Below are 16,205 nucleotides of genomic sequence, written 5' to 3'. Positions count from 1 at the left end.
TGGGAAACCCACCCTGAGGCCTGCCCGTGGCTCTGAGGCTCCAGGCCCTCCCACCTTCTCAAAAACCGGTATCCAGCATCGAGATGCAATGTGGCAACCTCGCTCTGGCCGACGAGAGCCCCGGGGTGTGGGAAGAGGACGGGGGTGGGGCCAGAGTCCTGGGTCGGTGCCCGCACAGCCCAGGCTGGTTGGTTTTCTGAGGTTTCACGGTGTGGACTCCCAACGGGAGGCCCCTGGGGCTTTCTGGGACTCTCCCGTGGTCCTGTGGTCTGCAGGGAGGGCTGTGCTCGCCCTACGTACATCACGAGGCGAGTACCATACTGAGTCGATCATAGGTGCTGAAGGACAGGCTGTCGGGAGACTCCCTCCCCCCACCAGCACCCTGTGTGGCAGGTGAGGCAGGACCTTTGTCCCCTCTTATGCTCTACCCCGGTGGGCTGCCAGAGCCCAGAGGAAGGCATCGGGGACTCTGGCACCACCTGGCATGGAGGAAGGGGCCACATTTCCTCGGGTGGGGACCGAGGGGGAGAATGTGGCTGTGGGACACAAGTCACCAGGCTGTGCCCCGGCCCCCTGACCACCTCATCCCTGCCCAAGGGTCCCTAGGCTCCCAAGTCCCTTCCCCAGCTCTGGATATCAAGGTGACTCTCTCTGGGCGTAATCCCAAGCTAATATTTATTAACTGCCTGCTGTGTGCACAGTCCCAGCCGGGCCCGGAAAAGGCCGGGAGCAGCTCTGAGGCCCCAGCCCTGTCTGGGAAAGCCCTCACCCGACGCGTGAACTCACAAATAGCAGTCACAAGGTGGTAGGTGGGCTCCGTGAGGGGAGGGGAGGCGTGGTGGGTGGCCAGAGGGGCCAGGAGCCTTCACGGTTCATTAGCCTGCTTAATGGCTCGCAATAGGGCAGCTCTCTCCAGCTTCCCTGAGATGCCCTGGAGGAGGCAGGGGTCACCGAGGTGGCCTCGCTCCTTCTCCGGGCAGCTGGCACTGTCCACTCCCCCCACCAGGGGGCTGCAGGATGCAGGGTCAAGGAGCAGGGGACGAACTGAGTCTCCCTTGTGCAAGCACAAAGGCAGCCTCAGGGCCAGGGACCCAGCTGGGGACCAGCTGCATGCCCGGCGTCAGGGGGACCGTGGGGGTGAGCCGACGGCTTTGCTTTCCCAAGAGCCAAAGGGGCTTAGGACACGACGGCCGCTTCCCCTGGCCGCACCAGAGCCTCAGCAGCAGGGTCGGGGGGTGGCCAGTGGCGGGGGGCAGGCGGGCCCTGACGGAGCCACCCGATCGCGGTCTCCGGCAAACGGCTCAAGAAGACGGAGCCTGGCAAAGGCCTGCTGTCCCAGCGTCCAGCTGACCCAGCGCACGGACCGGAAGATGGGGGTGCAGAGTCTGGGCGCCCCGGCCACACCAAGCGGCTCGAAGCACCTGCGTGCCCGAGAGGTGCTCTGTCACCGCCCACCCTGAGAGCCTGCCAAATGGGGGGGAGGCCTGCAGGTGTCAGCACCCCCGTCCCAAGAGAGGAGGCCGCAGCCCTGCTCCGTGGGGTGGGACAGAGGAGCAAGTGCTGGCCCTCGTAGGCCGGGAGGCATCCTGCGGGTGGGCCTGGGAGGGGCTGCCTGGCCTGGAGCAGAGCACAGGTCACCTAGCAGGCAGGAATGAAGGAGGAGAGGCAGAAAATGTCTCTTTTGGTGGAGAGAATTCCCAGCTTCCTGCTGGGAACCAGCCAGCTTCTCCAGGGCTTGGCAAACAGGTGGGGGGACAGCAAGACCCCACTCTGCTCTGTATCAGAGGACCTGGCCCCAGATTCGGTCGTGAGTGCCTTGTGTAACGATAAAGCACAGGGCACACAGGGCTCTTGCCCCCCACCTCCCAGGGCGGTTCTGGGGAACAGGGCGAGCAGGGGCCTGAGGGTGCTGAAAAACCCAGGGCTCGGGCAGGCTGTCAGGCCTGGGGGAGGCTGATGGGGCCCCCCCCAGGAAGCCTCGGCGACAGAGGATTTCTCAGCCCCGCTGCCTCTGCACTGGGCTCCCGGAAGCGGGGCTGCAGCCGGGAGGAACCGCAGGCTGACAGCGCGTCCTTGGGCACGCACAGACCGTGGGCCCGGGGCCGGGAGGGCCCCCCACCCCCTTGGCCCAGGTTGGAGGCGGCTGGTGCAGCAACCGCCCCTCCTGTCCGGCCTGGGTCACGAGAACCTGCCTGACCCCCAGACACCCACACGCGTTTGCATCTGTCACTTCCCATTCCCGTGCCACCAAAAATAGGGGGAGCGGACCTAATTCAGAGAAGCAGTTGAAACAGAATGATATCATTGCCATTCAGGGAATGCTGATCGTTCAGTCATTCCAGAAAATCCCACCCCACCTCACTGCCCCACTTTAATTACCCACCCTCTGGCCGGGGCTGGCAGTGCTCCCAGGAGACCTTTCGTGCTCCCCCCACAGGCAGTGCAGCCTCCGCTCGGGCACGGCATGGCCGGATGCCCCAGTGCAACCCGTCTTCTTGCCCTGTGCGGGGACTCCCTCCCCAGACCCCCTTCCTGTGGCACCTCCCGAGGGCCCTGTGTTTGCAGTCGGCCTGGAAGGGTCAACCTTGTCCCCCGGGGCACACCGGCATGCCCCCTAAAACTCTCGGGCAGCCCCTGACGAGCACGTCTGTGGCCCCAGCAGCCCCCTCCCCCGGTACATGTTTACGGAGTTTGAATTTGCTACGTGATTCTCTGCCCAGAGCCCCTGTTCAGGCTGTGTTCCCTGGTGAACCGATGTTCCGCATTTTTGCTTATTTGTTTGTTCTTTAACAAAAGGGTGTTTGGGTTTGAAATTCAGCAAAAACACACGCTGTATTCGGCTTCCTCTCCATTCAGGATTCAGTAAATTAGCTGTTTTGCAGTCTGCTTCGAGTCCTTGCCTCAAATGAGCCTCCAACAAGACAATGCATTTAAGAGCCCTTGGAAAAGTACCAGGCCCCACGCACATGTGACACACTGTCATCATGCAAGCAGTTTGCTCAGCCCTGCGCCCCGCACCCCCCAGAGCTCAGCTCTGGAGAACTCTGGCCAGGCGGGGGTCCCTGCACCCACCCCGTGGATAGGGCTCCGGAGGGGACGCCCCCGGGGACTGGGCCTGCTCTCCCTCCTGACGGCCCCTGGTTCTCTCTTCCCATCTGGGGGGCCGGGGGACAGGGACGTGAGGGCAGGGGCATCCGGGAAGCCAGTGCTCCCTCAAGACGTGGAACAGGTCCTTACGGACTTCCCACTGGGGGGCTGCTTTTGCTTGAGTTCCCACTGGGGTCCTGAGAGCTTTGGGGATGAGTCCAGGGAGGGAGCATTCTTCAGTCAGGAAAGCAAAACGAAAAGCAAAACCCCCAGGTTGGAAAGCTCTGAGGCCTGATTTACATTCACCATGAGCACGGTGAGAACACTCACTGTGGGGGAGCCTCCGCTGCCTCGCCCTGCCCCCACCGGGCTGGGGGTGTAGGAGGCCTCCGCTCAAGTCACAACTACAGGCCTCTTCTTAATGCGACGCTCTCCCTTTCTTCCAGCGGGGTTTCAGTGGATCTCCGCGGCGTCCCCCAGCGTGCTTGGTCCAGGGTGGTGACGGACAGCTTCCTCATCCGTGGTATCTATGCAGTGCCACCTGTATACAACCCCTGAAAAGCTCACCCCTCTTGTGGGAACCCTGCTCCGGGCCACGGTGGTTCCCAGCGGCCTCAAAGGGGGAGCCAGCCCTGAGGGAGGCTGGACGCAGACCACGCCCCCGGCACCCAGGGGGTTGGGGCTGAGTGAGGCAGGGTGCTGGAAGGATCCCGCAGGCCCACCTCAAATGCTCACTTTCTTGTACCAACCAGGGGGGTGTTCCTAGCAACCCCTGGAAGAGTTTCGTAAGCAGTGTGCCCAGCACACAGCGGGTTATCCGACGTCCACCCAGGGTGTGGGGTGTGGAAGCTAGTACCTGCTGGGAGGGGCTGGGGACCCTCCACCCAGGCGGCCCCTGCCCTGCACCTGATCGCTGCCTGCGGCCACACCTGTGGATCCTTAGCGGCAGGCGAGAGGGCAGCTGGGGGCAGGCTCCCAGCTGCCGGAAGGAAGGCCGGTGGGCCGAGCTCAGCACGGGGAGGGGGCGGGCGCCCGAGGACGCACGGTGCCCACACGGGGCGGTGGGAGCCCGGCTTGCCACCACCCCACGTTTGTCACCAGTTGCCCTGGAAAGCGTGCTGCGGAGGTTCTGAGGGCAGGCAGGCCACAGAGAGCTTTTGTTTGGGGGTTTTTTGCTTTGTTTTGGTTTTGTTTTCTTTTTTGTTTTGGAGCTTTTCAGGGACCAGTTAAACTCGGTTCACGTGTAATGGGCCTCAGGTCAGAAGGGCCTGGTGAACACAGTCCTGGCAGCCTCCTGGGCCCCCGAGGAAGGGCCATTTCCTCCTGTGGATGCAAGACAGCGCAGTCCCATTTCCTCCCCAGCTCTGGTAAGAAAACTCACTATAAATAAACAGCCCACAGGCGGCAGTTGAATAGAGGGGACTATCCAGCAAGGGAGAGGGCCTGGGGAGAGGGCCAGCTGGGAAAACCTTTCTCAGGGAAAGGAGATCTGAACTGAGATTGTAAGGATGAATGAGTTTTAAATGATGCGGAACATGGAAGGATAATATGAGGCAGAGGGAGCTGCGTGCGTGCAAAGGCCCTGGGGTGGGAGCGGCCGTGGCAAGCTAGAGGCACAGAACCGAAGCCAGGTGGCTGGGAAGGAGAAACGGGTGCAGGGAGAGGCCGGGGTGGGTGGTGAGGTGGGGGTGATGAGCAGAGCTGGGGCGCACACCATCTTGCAGGACACTGGCGGGAGTGGTTTTTATTCCAAGAGCCGTGGGAGCCATTGAGGAGTTTGGAGCTGACAAGGGACAGGTTGAATCCATACCTTTCAGAGACCCTCTGTCTGGAGCTCAGCAGGGGCCTGCCCCCCGACACACACCCAACGGGGGACCTTCCTCCACACTCCGTTGTAGCTGGGCTAAATTCAAGCTGCAGTGAAGGAAGGCCCGAGCCTCTAAGGAGGGCCCGTGAGAGCAAACGCGGGAGGGGCTGCAGTTCCTAGGTCTCTGACCCCAAAGCCAAATCCACCTCTGCAGTGGGTGCTTCCACATCCCCACCTCCCACAGTGCAGGGGAAGCCGTGGCCCTCTGCTGCTCCCTGCACCTGCTCTGATCAGGTGACCGAATCGCCCTGGGCGTCAGCTGCGTCGTCAGTCATCGGGGAAAGGAGAGCGCGGTACCCACATCCACCCCACAGGGGGCTGTAGAGGAAAAACAGTGTTGGCGGTCACGGAAAAGCCCATGGAGAGCGAGTGTAAACTCTTGACGAGACTAACACACAACTGTTGGGGAGGCACCGATGAGCGGCCAGCTCATGTAAGGGGCCAGGCCTTGAAAGAAGGGGCGCACGTGGGAGAGACGCATGCTTCGGCGACTCCCTCCCCGAGGATGCCCAGCCCTCCGCACAGGGCGGCTGGAAGTCCCACAGGGAGAGGGCCGGAGGGGGCGGCGGGGGGGGGGAGCTCCGGGCTGCCGGGCAGAGGAACATCCTGGTGATGGGGGCCAGGGGGTGTCCTGCAGGGAAAGAAGCAGGGTCTGTGCTTAACATCCCCTTAAAGCTTGGCGTGATCGTTTCCAGCCACGATAGCGTAGAGGCCCTGGATTTGCCCTCCCGCCCTAAACAGGAAAAGCAGACATACGCAGAAAGCAGTGGGTTTTCAGACGCCAGGAAGCGGGCAGCACAAGAGCGTTCTCTCCGGGAGAACGGCCGAGAATGCGGGGAGCCCTCCAGCTGCCCCAGCAGACGGCCTGCAGGGACTTGCGGGCGGTCCAGGGAGGAGGAGCCCACTCCGAGCCCAGTGGTCCTCCTGGGTTGGAGGGAGAGAGTCAGACATGCAGGAAGGACCGGGTGCCAGAGCACTGGATGCCGGAAGGCAGGTCGCCACCCAGAGAGAAAGCCATCGGAAGCTCTGCAGGGGCTCCCGACGCTCCACTGAGTCCTGCCCTACCCACAGCCGGGGCAGAGGGTGCCATGAGGGCTCCCGCAAGAGGGGCCTCCCCCCCGCAGTCCCACCCTGGCCTCCGAGCCGACGGGACGTGCACTGGGCGCTTGCGGACAGCTCGCCGGGGCCCGGGAGGCCGAATGGACAGAGGCAAGAAGGAGGTGGCACCGCGGACCTAGCTGGGTACACCGCCTGCTAACACAGAAGGGCGGGCGCGGGAGGGGAGGTGAGGGAGAAAAGCAACATCCTCCGGGGCATCTTTGACGGGATCCAGTCTCCCCACGTAACAAAAACAAACAAAATGTCCAGGATGACAATCAGCATTACTCGGCATAGCAAGAACCAGGAAGATCTGACCAAGTCTCCAGGGAAAAGGCAAGCAAGAGATGACATCCCTAAGGTGACCCAGATGTTGGGATTAAGGGACAAAGACTCAGCAGCAGCTGTTCTAATTAGCCTTCACGAGGTAAAGCGGAACAGTCTTGAAATGAAGGGGAAAACCGGGCATTCTGGCACAGAAAGACAAGCTCTAACAAAGAATCGCCACATGTGATGTGGCCTCCTGGGCCGAACCTTGGGACGAAGAAAAGGACGTTCGTGTACGAACTGGCGGAAGCTGAGTAAAGTCTGGGGTGTAGTTAGCAGGAACGTACCGAAGTTGGCGGCTTAGTTTTGGCAAACAGGCCACAGTACCTGGCAACGTCAGACACCAGCATTAGGGAAAACTGGGGGGAGGGGCATTTGGACACACTCGGTGTTTTTGAAGCCTTTCTGTAGATGTAATTATTTTTGAAAGAAAAGTTAATTTAAAACGGATCCAGGGGCGCCTGGGTGGCTCAGTCGGTTGAGCGTCTGACTTTGGCCCAGGTCGTGATTTCAGGGTTCGAAATCACGGGTTCAAAATTCAGGGTTCATGGGTTCGAGCCCCGCGTCGGGTTCGGTGCTGACAGCTCGGAGCCTGGAGTCCGCTTCGGATTCTGTGTCTCCCTCTCTCTCTGCCCCTCCCCACTGCTCGTGCTCTTTCTGTCTCAGAAATAAACATTAAAAAAAAAAATGAATCCAATCAAAATTTTAGAGCAGGGGAACAAAGTATCTGATATAAAAAATTTCACAGGGGATGGCCTAATAGAATGAGAATGATAGGAAGTTTGGAAACAAGATTCACAGATCTTGTCTCATCCGAAGAACTGAGAGAAAAAAACAAAACCTGAGCGTCTTGGGGACTAATTGACACTCTCGCTGTTGAAATCCCTGAAAGGGAAGAGATTGGTGCAGAAAAAAAATTGAACTACTTTGTTGAGGTATGATTGACACAGAAAAAGCTATAGATATTTAATGCATTGAATTATAGATGTATAATCTATAAATTACAAAAGATTATATTTTAAGTTATAAACTATAGATAATTGGTGTGTTTGGAGCGGGGAATACACCTGTGACGCCATTGTCACTATCAATGACGTCCTCCCCCTGCCACCTGTAAGTTTCCCCCGCTTTCTCTGTCCTCTCTTGTGGTGAGAGCACCTGCTATAAGATCCACCCTTTTAGCAAGTTTTTAAAAGTATACAATATGGTATTTTCTAAACTTCTTTTTTTAAGTTGATTTACTTTGAGAGAGAGAGGGAGGAGCAGAGAGAAAGGGAGAGAGAGAATCCTAAGCAGGCTCCATGCTGTCAGCACAGAGCCTGACTCAGGGCTTGATCCCACAAACCGTGAGATCATGACCTGAGCTGAAATCAGGAGTCAGACCCTTAACCGACTGAGCCACCCCAGCGCCTCTATGGTATTCTTCATCGTAGGCCCTATATATTATTGGGCATCTCCACAATGTCTTTATTTTGAATGGCCCCCAAATTTGTAGTTTCTACTGAAATCCAAAAAAAATTTTTTTGAAAGAATAATGGCCAAACTTTCCCAAATAGATCAAAAAACCTAAATTTCCAGGCTTACAGAATTCCAAACAGGATACACTCAAAGAACCCCCCTACCACCCCCCCCACACACACACATCAGAATGAAGTCACTGAAAACCAAAGATACAGAAAAATATTGAAGGTGGCCAGAGAAGAGGCATACGTTACATGGAGGGAAATAATGACTGAAGATTTCTCATCAGAAACAGTGGGGAAACAAAACAATATCTTTAAAAATAGGTGACTAAAGCCCTGGCAACTGAGAATTGAAATCCAGCGAAGGCATTTTTCGAGAATGGAGGCAAAATAAAGACACACCCAGAAGAAAAACAACTTCGGAATCCATTCGCGGGGAGACCGGCTCTAACAGAAATGCGGGAGAACGTTCCCCAGACAAGAAGAAAATGATACAGTATAAGACTCACAGCATCAGCAACAAAGGAAGGGCAGCATTTAGCAAAGGTAAATATTTGGGCAAATTGACTATTTTTTCTTTTTCCTCCGAAGTACTTTAAACTACATAGGACATTAAAAAGCCACCGTGACGTTGGGAGAGTCAATGTCTGTAGATACAATGCACAGGACAACTATGACAGAGAAGGCGAGGGGAGGTAGCCTGGAGAAGGTAGAGGTTAATCTGTGAGTACATTTTACATGCAGTGGTAAAACATCAACTCTAAACAGACTGTGAAAAGTGAGGGATGTATACCCAAAGCAACAACTAAAAAGTAACAGAAAGAGAGCTAGCCAAAAGCCGTAGACAAAAAAATAAATGAAACAAAGTTTCGTTTATTTTGTTGGAAACAAGTTTTCAAATATTTCAAAAGGCAGAAGAGGCAACATGGGGCAAAATGAGAAAGGAAGGAAAATCATAAAATGTTAAGATCTGACTTCAACTACAGCAATACTTGTATTAAATGTAAATGATCTAAACACAGGGATTAAAAACAGACATGACCAGATTGGATCCAAAAAAAAAAAAAAAAAAAAAAAGGACCCAGTTAGATGCGGTCTATAAGAAATACACCTTAAATATAATTGTATAGGGACCGGCAAACTGGCCCATAGGCCACATGCAACCTATGCCCTGTTTTAAAGAATGGTTTTCACAAGTTTTAAGGGTTACAAAGGGGAGGAGGAGGAGGAAGAAACAGAAACCATAGCTCCCTCTCTCTCTGCCCCTCCCCCATTCATGCTCTGTCTCTCTCTGTCTCAAAAATAAATAAACGTTAAAAAAAAAATTAAAAAAAAAAAAAGGGGGGGCACCTGGGTGGCTCAGTCGGTTGGGCGTCCGACTTCAGCTCAGGTCACAATCTCGCGGTCCGTGAGTTCGAGCCCCGCGTCGGGCTCTGGGCTGATGGCTCAGAGCCTGGAGCCTGCTTCCGATTCTGTGTCTCCCTCTCTCTCTGCCCCTCCCCCGTTCATGCTCTGTCTCTCTCTGTCTCAAAAATAAATAAACATTAAAAAAAAATTAAAAAAAAAAAGAAACCATAGGTGACCACAAAACCAAAAATATGTATTTACTGGCTCTTTACAGTAAAGGTTTGCGGGCTCATATTGATGGATTAAACATAAAGGAATGGAAAACAATATACCAAATTAATCCTAATCAAAATAAAGCAGAAGTGGCTACATTCATGTCAGAAAGAGAGGACTTCAAAGAAAACTACCAGGTCAAAATAAGGCTACTACGTGATGATAGAAGACTCCGTTTCCAAAGACCCAACAATCCCAAATATGGACGTCCCCGATGGCAGAGCCCCAAACCACGTGGGACAAAATTGGACTGAACTGAAAGAAGAGATAGACAACTCCACAATTATACTCGTGGACTTAATCGCTTCATTCTCAGCAATCAATGGCATAAGACAGAACATCAGCAAAAATATGAAAGACCTGGGTAACATATCGGTTTGGTCCAGTTGATAGTTCTAGACCGCTGCAGCCAATAGTAACAGAATACTTATTCCGTCCAAGTGCAAATGGGGCATTTATTAAAATAAATCATATTCTGGGTCATGAAAAAACTAACCTTAAATTAGTTTTAGGAATCCAAATGAAAAGGAATTAAAATATTCTCTGACCATAACGGACGTAAACTGGAAATCAATCAAAGATATCTGGAAAATCCACAAACGTTGGGAAATTAAACAACATACATCTGAATAACCCATGGATCACATAGGAAGTATCAAGTAAATAATCTAGGATCCCACTGTAGAAACTGGAAAAAGAGCAAATTAAACCCAAGGAAAGAAGGAAAGAAATAATATATAGGAGCAGAAACTCATATAATTAAAAATAGAAAAATAGAGAAAGCAAGTGAACCCAAAAGTTATTTGAAAAGATCAGTACACTTGATGACTTTCTAGACAATCGGACCAAAATAAAGATACAAATTGTAAATATCAAAAAAAAAAAATGAAAGATGGCCTATCCCTGCAGGTGCTACAGATATTAAAAAGATAATAAGGTGATCTCTCTATACCATAAATTCAATTTAGAAGATGTGGACAAGTTAATTGAAAGACACAAAACACCAAAACTCCTTCAAGAAGAAAGAGATAACCTGGATATGCCTATATCTATTAAAGAAATTGAATTTTTAGTGTAAAATCTTCCAACAGCAAAAACTCTGGGCCCAGCTTATTTCCAAGGCAAGTCCTCCTCAACGTTTCATGAAGTAATAATATCAGTTCTGCTGAAGCTCTTCCAGAAACTAGAAGAGGGGAGAACACTTTCCAGCTCATTTTATGAGGCCGGCGTTACCTTGATATTACAACCAAAGATATTAGAAGGAAACCAAAGATCGACACACCTCATGAACGTGTACACAAAAAGCATCAACAAAATATTGGTGAACCAAAAAAATACTGGCGAATCAAATCCAGCAACATACAAAATGGCAACGTGCATCATTACCAAATGGGGTTTACTTGGTACGACACGGTACTTGACAAAATTGAACATCCGCTTACGATAAAGATTCTCTAAACGAGGAACAAAAGGGTCCTTCCTTAACCTGCTGAAGGGCATCTACAAAACAAAACGGCAGCTAATATTGCACTTAATGGTGAAAGGCAGAGTTTCTGTCTTAGCGGATGAAAAGGGTCCTGAAGGTGGATGGCTATGCTAGTACGTTAGGAATGTATTTAATACCACTGAAACTATACACTTAAAAACGATTACACGGTAATTTTTTATTTGTGTATTTTACCACAAATTTTTTTTTAAATGGGGGAAAAAAGTGCATTGTATAATCCCTGGTATGAACATTAAAAACAAAGCATAGAGGTGCCTGGGTGGCTCAGTCGGCTGAGCGTCCGACTTCGGCTCAGGTCATGATCTCACAGTTTGTGAGTTTGAGCCCCGCGTCAGGCTGTGTGCTGACAGCTCGGAGCCTGGAGCCTGGAGCCTGCTTTAGATCCTGTGTCTCCTTCTCTCTCTCAAAAAAATAAATAAATAAATAAATAAATAAATAAATAAATAAATAAATGTAAAAAAAACAAAAACAAAGTGTAAAAGTGCATATTTTAAGCAATAGCAAGGAACTAAAATGGACTATGAGAAATTAAAAAAAAAATTGTCAACCCAAGAGAAGGCAAAAAGCAGAGAAGGAAAAAAAAAAAAGACACATTAAAAACACAGAGCCAAGGGTAGGCTTAAACCGACCTTATCAATCATTCTATTAAAATACAGATGGGCTGAACAACTCCAATTAAAAGGCAAATCTTGTCCAATTAGATTTAAAAATGCAAGCTCCAACTATGTGTGATCGATAAGAAATAATGAAAACATAAAGACATAGTGGGTTAAAAGTAAAGGGATGGAGAAAAATAGACTATGCAAACAGCGAGCACAATTAAGTTGGTCTGGTTACACTAATATCACACAAAAAGTAGACTGTAAGAAGTATTACCAGAGAGAAAACGCAACGTTTCATGATGGTAACGAAAACATTTTGCGGTCCATCAGGAAAGCATCACAATCACAAAGGTATACGTACTTAGTACCAAAATTTCAAAATACACGAAGTGAAACTTCGGTTGAGCCAAAGCGATAGAGAAATTCACAGTCGTAAATGGATTTTTAACACTTCCTCTCTGAAACCAATAGTAACGCTAGACCCAAAAAATCAGCCTGTAGAAGATTCTAGCAACGTTGTCAAGCACCTCTCATTAGGGACCTTTGTGGAACACCAGACCCAGTAACTGTAGCATATCCCTTCTTTCATGTACACGTGGAAAGACCTACGTGGCAAGGTCTGTGCATCAGGATAGACCGTATGCTGGGCCCCAGAATGTCTCAGTAAATTTCAAACGATTGAAAACTTGCAGAGGTGTTTTATCTTTCTATGAACACAGCGGAATTAAATTAGAAATCGATAAAAGAGATATACAGAAAAGCTCCCAAATACTTGGAAATTACGCAACACATGTTTAAATAACACATGGATCAAAGAGGAAATCACAAAGGAAATCTTAAACACTAAACCGAATCATCGCGAAAGTTCAACGTGCCAAAACTCGTCAGATGCCGTCGAAGCAGTGGTGGAGGTCTACCTGTTGTTTTCGTTTGTAGTGGAAAAGAGAGAAAGGTTTCAAACTCAGTGATACAATTTGCCTTTCAGGAAGCTAGAAGGAGAAGAGCAAATTAGGCCCGAGCACGAGTGAAGAAAATAATAACGATAAAAGCAGAAACCCGTAAGGTAAAAACAAGCCACAGCTAAGACGGGGGTGCCTGGGTGCCATACTCGATGCCTCACGCGTTGCGACATCTTCGCACTGCGGGTCTCGAGAGTCCAGACAGTTGCCAGCCCAGCGTGAGCTCCAGGCAATGGTCCCCCTGTTGGCTTCTCGAGGTGTTTTTCCGCTACCTCGATAGATTCCTTGGCCACATGCGGTGATCACCACGCGGCTAGCCTCAAGGGGAACGCTCTGCCAGTTGTCTAGTGTCCTCTCTGCGTTCGGCTTTCTCTCCTTTCTCTGACTCACGGGTCCTCACCACTTGGCTTCCCTGAACCCCAAACTCTGCTCAGTTCATGGAGACCAGGACTCTGTTTGCATTCCCAGTCCCTGCGCTGTGGCCTTGAGACTCTCCAGCCACAAGGGAAAAATAAAAAAAGAGGAGATGGAAAACAGATGGGAGATAGGAAAGCATGCGACAAGATCACTTAAACTCAACCGTATCCCTTCTCACATTAGTTGCAAATAGTCTAGACGCACCAGTTAAAAGGAAGAGATTGCGGCCCTGGATGTAGAAAATAATACCCGACTCTGTGCTGTCCACCAGACACTCACTACAAGATTTATGAGGAGGAGTGAAAAGGTAGGGCAACATACAATTCGAATGCTTCCCGAAAGAAGGCTGGAGCCTCTCGGCTGAATGCGACAAAGCGGGTTTACGGGTGAAGAATATTACAGGGCTAAGGAGGACCATTTCATAGTGCTAAAGGGGACTGTTTATCAAGAGAACCTAATCGTCCTGAATATGCACACGCCAAGTAATAGGGCTTCAAAAGCTGACAGATTTCAAAGGAGAAATAGACAAGTCCAGAGTTAATTGTGGTTTTCAGCAGCCTTCTCTTGATAATTGGTAAAACAGACAGAAAGTCAGGGAAGATATAGAACACTGTACTGTGAATGACCACAGTAGGAGACACGTTCTCTTCAAGGGCACCGAAAACATTCGTCACAATAGATCATACTGTGGACCGTAAAACAACGTGCAGTAAATTCAGAAAGATTGAAATTATGCAAATAATATTCTCTGAATGCAGCGGACTTAAATTAGAAATCCATATCAAAATATCTGGAAAATTGCAAATATGTAAAACCAAAGTGTATACTTCTAAATAATCCATCAGTTAAAGAAGAAATCACAATAGAAAGGATGAAATATTTGAACTGACAAAAAATTGAAACACGACTTCCAATTTGTGGGTTCAGAAGGAAACTTCAGACAGTAAAACACATATGTTAGAAAGTAGGAAAAAACTTGAGTGACCTAAACTTCCACCTTAAAAAACAACAACGAAAGGAAAGTGAACCCCAAATACAGGCGAAAGGTGAAAAACAATGCAGAAAACTCAGTAAAATCAAAAGCTTATTTTTTGAGAATATCAGTAAAATTGGTAAATTTCTGTTCAGATTGATCAAGGAGAAAAAAGAAGATAGATATAAACTGCCAATAACAGAATTAGAGACCATCATTGAAGATCCAATAGAGATGAAAAGGGTATTAAGTGAATATTATGAACAAGGTCTTGTCGGTAAATTCAGTAACTGAGATCAAATGGACAAATTCCTTAAAAGACACAGGCTACCAAACTCACTCAAGATGAAACGTATAACCTGAACAGTCCTATAACTGTTAAAAGAAATTGAATTTGAACTTTAAAACCTTTTCGCAAAGACAACTCCAAGCCCAAATAGCTTTGCTAGTGAATTCTCCTGAACATTTAAGGAAGAAATAATACCAATTCCATGCAAACTCATCCAGAAAATAGAAGTGAAGAGTACCCTTCAAAACTCATTTACAAAAGCCAACACTGCTCTGAGATCAGAACCAGACAAACACATTATAATAGTAGAAAGCGACAGAACAGTACCCCTTCACGCACATAGATGCAAACCACCCCCAGAAGATCCTTGCAAATTGAATCCATTCGTATATGTGTGTAATATCTCATAACGAGGTAAGATTTATCCCGGGAACTCAGACCGGCTTAATATTAGAAGATAAATCAACGTAATTCCTATCTACAGACCAGAGACGAAAACCAGATGATCATCTCAACAGGTACAAAATTCAATATCCATCCACAGTAAAAACTCTCAGCGAGCTAGGAATAGAAGGGATATTAACCCAATGATGAGCAACTACAGAAATCTTTAGCTAACGTCATAATTTACAATAAAGGATGGGATACTTTCTTAAGATTAACGCAGTGCTGGGAGTTGAAGCTACCGTAATAAGGCAAGGCAAGGAAATAAAAGGCACACAGAGACTGCCAAGTACGGATAAAGCTGTCTCTATCTGCACGTGACTTGATGGTCTACGTATGACATTCACATCAACTCCAAACCCCACCCCACCGCCCCCCCCCCCCCCCCGCCGCCCAAACCTCCTGTTCAGCAAGGTTGCAAAACAGAAGATATACGCGCAAACATCAATTGCATTTGTATCTGCTGACAAAGAACGCGTGGAAACCAACATTTAAAACAGAACGCTGGGCTTCTGGTTTCCAGTCTGGCACAGAGGAGGCTAGAAGTTGCCGCTCTGCCCTAAAAACAAGCACAAGCATGAACAGACTGAAAAAAATTGACAGGCTGTCTCAGGTCTGTCAGAGTGAGGTCACAGGGCAAACAGCAACTTGAAGAGACCAACAGGGAAAATCAGTGCATCACCAGTCGCCGGGGCAGAAACCCACCCCCCATGGACCTCTGGGGAGCCAGCGACCAGGTAGGGAAAACCAAACTCTTAAATTGACACACTGTGGGAGGCTTGGCGTGGACAAGTGGGAGAGACTCCAAGGGGACCCAGTCACTGGGAGGCCCCGTACGTTTGTGTGTTTTACCTCTACAAGGTCGGCCAGACCCTCCCAGTGAGCATCCGAGAAAGATTCTCCTGGCAGGGGCAGGAACCATTTTGAAATAAGACCGAGCACTGTGTTCTTGATAAGGTGTGACCTCCGAGAAACTGGTTAACCAGAGACTAACTTGCTAGGGTTTCGTCTGCACCTTACTGACCGGGAGGAGGGAAATGCCAAACTCCAGCCCATAATAGCCATCCTGCCCCACCTAAGGAGTTGGGGGGAAATGAGAAGCATGTCTGAAGTTCACGGAAGGATGATCCATGAAAAGAAAAGTGACAGGCTATATTTCATCAAAATTAAAAATTTCTGCACTGTGAAAGACACTGTCAAAAAAAAAAAAAAAGAAAAGATAAGCCAAAGGCTGGGAGAAAGTATATGCAAAAGGCATGGCTGATAAAGGAACTGTGCTCCCAAATATATGAGACTCTTGTTTTTAAATTTTTTAAATGTTTATTCATTTTTGGGAGACAGAGAGTGAGCGGGGGAGGGGCAGAGAGAGAGAGAGAGGGAGACACAGAATCGGAAGCAGGCTCCAGGCTCCGAGCTGTCAGCGCAGAGCCCGCCATGGGGCTCGAACTCACAGGCCGCGAGATCGTGACCTGAGCCGAAGTCGGACGCTTAACCTACTGAGCCACCCAGGCGTCCCTGTAAGAGACTCTTAAAGCTCAACAGCAAGAAAACA

General features: G+C 49.8%; 1 long non-coding RNA gene across 1 annotated transcript in view; it reads left to right on the top strand.

The window, feature by feature from the left end:
- The first annotated feature begins 4,283 nt into the window (after window positions 1–4,283).
- The window catches only part of LOC128311080 (uncharacterized), an 88,582-nt gene continuing 76,660 nt past the window's right edge, over window positions 4,284–16,205 (top strand). Inside the window, exon 1 of the long non-coding RNA XR_008289019.1 lies at window positions 4,284–4,454. This is a non-coding gene — a long non-coding RNA (uncharacterized LOC128311080). The remainder of the gene's footprint in view (window positions 4,455–16,205) is intronic.

The sequence above is a fragment of the Acinonyx jubatus genome, chromosome A3, assembly GCF_027475565.1.
Source record: "Acinonyx jubatus isolate Ajub_Pintada_27869175 chromosome A3, VMU_Ajub_asm_v1.0, whole genome shotgun sequence".
Taxonomy (NCBI): Eukaryota; Metazoa; Chordata; class Mammalia; order Carnivora; family Felidae; genus Acinonyx; species Acinonyx jubatus.
The sequence above is the reverse complement of the archived record's forward strand: the minus strand, read 5'-3'. Positions and strand labels throughout refer to the sequence as shown.